Genomic DNA, 4,399 nt, shown 5'->3' on the forward strand with positions numbered 1-4,399 from the left:
CCATTCATTTTCTAATTTATATTGTTGTTCCTGTTGCTCATGGGCCTGTCTCTTCTGTTCCAAGCCCTGGCTCAAGATCTGAGCACAGTAGAGCCCAGGGTAGGACATTCTATGAGGTGCCATGAGCACGTGGAGACAGGTCTGTGCCAGGCACTACAGGCACAGGAGCAGAAGGGGCTCACATCGTGCACAGTATAGGAAGCCTTCACATTTGAGCTGGGTCTTCAAGTATGAATTCCCTGGTATAGAATAAAGAAGTCCCCAAAGAAAGAAAGAACTGCCTGAACAAAGTCTGGAGATGGGCAAATCATGTCATGTTCAGGTAAATCCGAACCAGGGTTTGGAAGGTACGGCATGGGAGGAGGTGGGATGAGTGAGGCTGGTCTGGAAGGCAAAACCACACTGAAGGGTCTGATGTGCCATCTGAGGAGCTGAGTATTAAGAGCCAGGAGGGCCATTTCAGGCAGGAGACTGGTGTGACCAAATCTACTTCAGAAAGATCACTCCAGTAAAGGCATACAGATTAGAAAAAAAAAAAAAAAACTATAAAGCACAAAGGGACCAGCAGATGGCATAATGGTTATGTCACTGGACTCCCACATTAGTCAACTGTGGTTTGAGTCTTGGACCTGGCACCTTAAAACTCACACCAGGTGCATGTGCATGCATGCCCAAAATCCTGAGAGGAGACTGGAGGAGAAGGGATGGCAGGTTGCAGCCTGGCCAATACCCCTGGGGGTGATTTCTTGCTTTCTGTCTGTCTCTCCTGTGAGCACACACACTCTGTAGCAAAACTCTCTCTAAATTAAAAAAAAAAATTTAAAAACACAATTGCTATGATATAAGGTTGAGTTTTGATTCATGACTTAAAAGAGGTATTTCTTAGCTCAGATGGACTACAAGACTAATGCTCCTTGTGTGCCCAGCTAAGGAACTTTGACCTTGCCCTGTGAATGCTAGGGAGTCGATGATGATTTGAAGCAGGACAGAGATGTGGTCGAAAGAAAATCTCAACAACAAAAAAAATTAATCAACTCTGGGTTATGTTAATATGTGATTCCATTTAGGCTTTTGGGAAATTTGAAAATAACTTGAAAACCCTATTGCCAGAAGCCAGGTTGAAAATTTCTGAATCAAACGATTTCTTAGCTCCCCTCTAGCTCTGACAGTCCAGGATTCTGTAACAAGGAAGGTAAAGCTATTGCCAAAACGTATAATGCATCACAGTGTCAGACTTTGGGATTATCTGCTGCTTGGGGTTTTCCACACCACTGCTCCCCTTCATTAGTGGGGATAATTGAGAGTTGACTGCAGTCGTTACCGCTGTTGTGATGGGTATTTGAAGCTAAATTCCGGCAAGCAGGAGATGTGTGAATATTTATCTCAGCTGCAGCAAGTTAATGCAGTGTGGCATTAATTACCCTGTCTGAGCCTGCTGTCGTCTTCTGTTTTTAGGTGTCATTCTCAGTTGGATAAATTAGTTTCCAAAATTAGAATAGAGCAAATTGTAGGGGGAGATCAAGGCAGCCTGACTTCTCAGGGTGTCCCAAAAGAAGAATGGGCTGATAGAGTCTACCTAGGAAGCATTGAGATGCGTCCCTAAAGCCCTGCACAAGCAAAGAAAATAGTTCTTTCTAGTACTCTGTACTTAACTATTTTTCTCCTCCACCTTTCCTTGACCCTCCCCAATTCCAGAACACAAATATTGTAAAGTGACATAGTGAGCTTTACAGGAGGTAATTCAAACAGTTCAGGATAGTGGCAAGGAATAGAGGAGGTTCTTAGTAGATCATCTTGTCATAGATTTTGCTAGATTTGATCATGAAAGCACGGAGTATATTGAGGACAAAAGGGTCCGAATGGTGAAGAAACTCCTTCAGTCATACATTAGTTCAAGGGACTCTCACTGAAACCCTACTATGTCAGGTTCCCATATGTAAAATCGCGGAAGGATCTGGTAAGCTGTAACTCAGAGTAAGACTTCAAAGATGAGCTTCCCGCTTTCAGATAGGTGGAAAAAGGATTTACACATATTCTTTACGTTTTCAAGGGTAGTATTAAGTTTATGGGGTCTATGGATAGAACACATCAAGAGACAACCTGGCAATCTACTGTATTATAGATTGGGTGCCACAAGGTAGGAAGTCCTTTGCCCTGGAAGACTACAAATATTCAACCAGTGGTAGGGGAAGTCATCCAGACTCTGATATCAGGAGTCCTGGTTTCCACTCTTGGTGTGGTTACTAGGTAAACATGTGACTCTGGAAAAACAAAAGCTTTCTTCACTGGTCTTCAGATTCCTCATCTGTAAAATGGCGGCCTTGGACAACTTATAGGCCGTTCTTTGCTACAATATGAAGCAAGCAATATGATATATCATACGCAGGGGCAGCCCAAAGACCTTGGGATCACACACCTTCTCTGAACTTGAGTCTTTAATCAGCAAAATGAAGATGGCAAGATATAAAGCTACTCGCAGGACTGTAAGGCAGATCAAAACATTACAAAAATGGGACCAGCGGTTAGCGTAATGGCTATGTCGCTGGACTCCCATGTGGTCGACTGCGGTTCACGTCCCGGACCCAGTGGCTTAAAACTCACACCGGGCGCATGTGCATGTGTGCCCAAGATCCTGAGAAGAGAACAGGGGAGAGGGGATTGCAGCGTGGCCATCCCCCCTGGGAGGTGATTTCTCGCTTTCTGTCTCCCTGTCTCTGTCTGTCTGGCGAGCGCACACGCCCTAAAGCAAAAACCTCTAAAAAAAAAAAATTACAAAAATGTTTTGTAACTCTAAAGCATTCTATGAGAATTGGGGTCTGAGTCAGCCTGCTCCCCCTGACCTCCCTAAAACTATTATAATAGACCAGAAAAAGCACTGGACCCTATTTTGAGGTCTCATGTATCCAAACTTACTAGCTTTGGGGCTGCTTGACTTTGGGCTGGGTTTCTTATCTGTAAAAGAGATAAAGTGTCTGTCTTACAGGGCTGCCTTGATGAATTAAAAAGACAATGATCTTGGAAATACCTAGCATGGTTCTAGTACAGACTTACAGAATACCAATTTAGTCTCGAGGTTCAAGAAAATAAACAAATGAAAAGAATCTGTACTCACATGACAGAAGGCAAGCTAATAAATAAAATATGGCGGAATTAAGATGTTGCCAGGCCCATTTAATTCTATCCACAAACGTTCAGGAGTAAATGCACAGAGGTCAACTTTAGCAGAAGGACCTGTGCATGGTCTTGGTCAGGCCCAGAGAATTAATCTGATCTGTTGAGCCAGTACACCTTGAGCCACAGACTCAGCAGAAGCTGAAGTCTGAAGTGTTTCAAACAGGGCCAAAACTGTTTCCCATACATGTTTGGACAGAAGATTTGCTGCATCATATGCTGGCAAAAATCCTTGTGTGTATCTCAGGTTAGCCCCACGAGTATAGACCAGTAACTGACCAAACTTTAAATAGCAGGTTGCATGAAAACAAGTCCCAGGGGCATTTAATTAAGAGAAAAAGGTACAGTTAGTTGATGCTTCTGTTCGACAGTTATCCAGGCTTTGCTGCTTGTGGGAACCAGAGAGCAGTTTAAAGAATTTCAGTAGTCTTAAGTATACATGTGTGAAACGGTTGGGAAAATGTCCACTTGACTCTTAATATTGGGTTGTCTGAAAAGTCATGATGCACTTTTGCATAGAAAAGCACATCATGATTTTTCTGACAACCCAATAGCTGTAACCAATCTGAAGACCAGTTACTACCAAGCATTGTGTTAGATGCTTTGTATGTGTTATCTCCTTCTCTCAAGAACTCTACAGGATAAACCATACTATTACCATTCATGGTTAAAGACACTGAGGCCCAGAAAGGATAAGTATCTTGCCCACTTCATACAGCTTATCCAGCTCTTCCTACTATACCATGTTATTTCCCTAACAGCGCTCAGCCTGAAAACAAGGACAGACCTGGGTGAGTAGATCTTTTCTATGATAAAAATGTTGCCAAAATAATATGCACCATGATCAAATAATGCAAAAATAACCTAAGGTCATCCATCAGAAACTGTCACCTTTCTGTTGTAATCCCAAACCCTTCTTCCCAAAGCTGTCTCAGAAAATCCCATGTGAAAAGGAGTAGGTCTCACTTTGTCCTCTGTCTACAGGAGCCAGAGCCTCTCTATGCGCAGATCAACAGACCTAAGAAATAGCATCGATGCAAGCTTGTGGTGGGTGCTTCAAGACTGGCATGGAAATCAGCACCGCGATAGGCTCTCTTGTATTCTTTCACCTCACTTCATGCCACAAAGAAATTCATGATTACCCAATGGAACTCGTTTGGAAGAGGGAACTAAGCGTTTTTGGCAACCCATGGCAGATACCTAATGGCAGCACACACACACACACACA

At 43.1% G+C, this 4,399-nt stretch overlaps 1 protein-coding gene across 1 annotated transcript in view; it reads left to right on the forward strand.

Moving 5' to 3' along the window:
• The window catches only part of DAB1 (DAB adaptor protein 1), a gene marked incomplete in the record, with an annotated part of 348,250 nt that extends 343,857 nt beyond the window's left edge, over window positions 1–4,393 (forward strand). The window contains 1 exon segment of the mRNA XM_027770885.1: window positions 4,156–4,393.
• Window positions 4,394–4,399: the final 6 nt, after the last annotated feature.

The sequence above is a fragment of the Tupaia chinensis genome, unplaced genomic scaffold (assembly GCF_000334495.1).
Source record: "Tupaia chinensis unplaced genomic scaffold, TupChi_1.0 Scaffold000165_2, whole genome shotgun sequence".
In the NCBI taxonomy this organism is placed as follows: domain Eukaryota; kingdom Metazoa; phylum Chordata; class Mammalia; order Scandentia; family Tupaiidae; genus Tupaia; species Tupaia belangeri.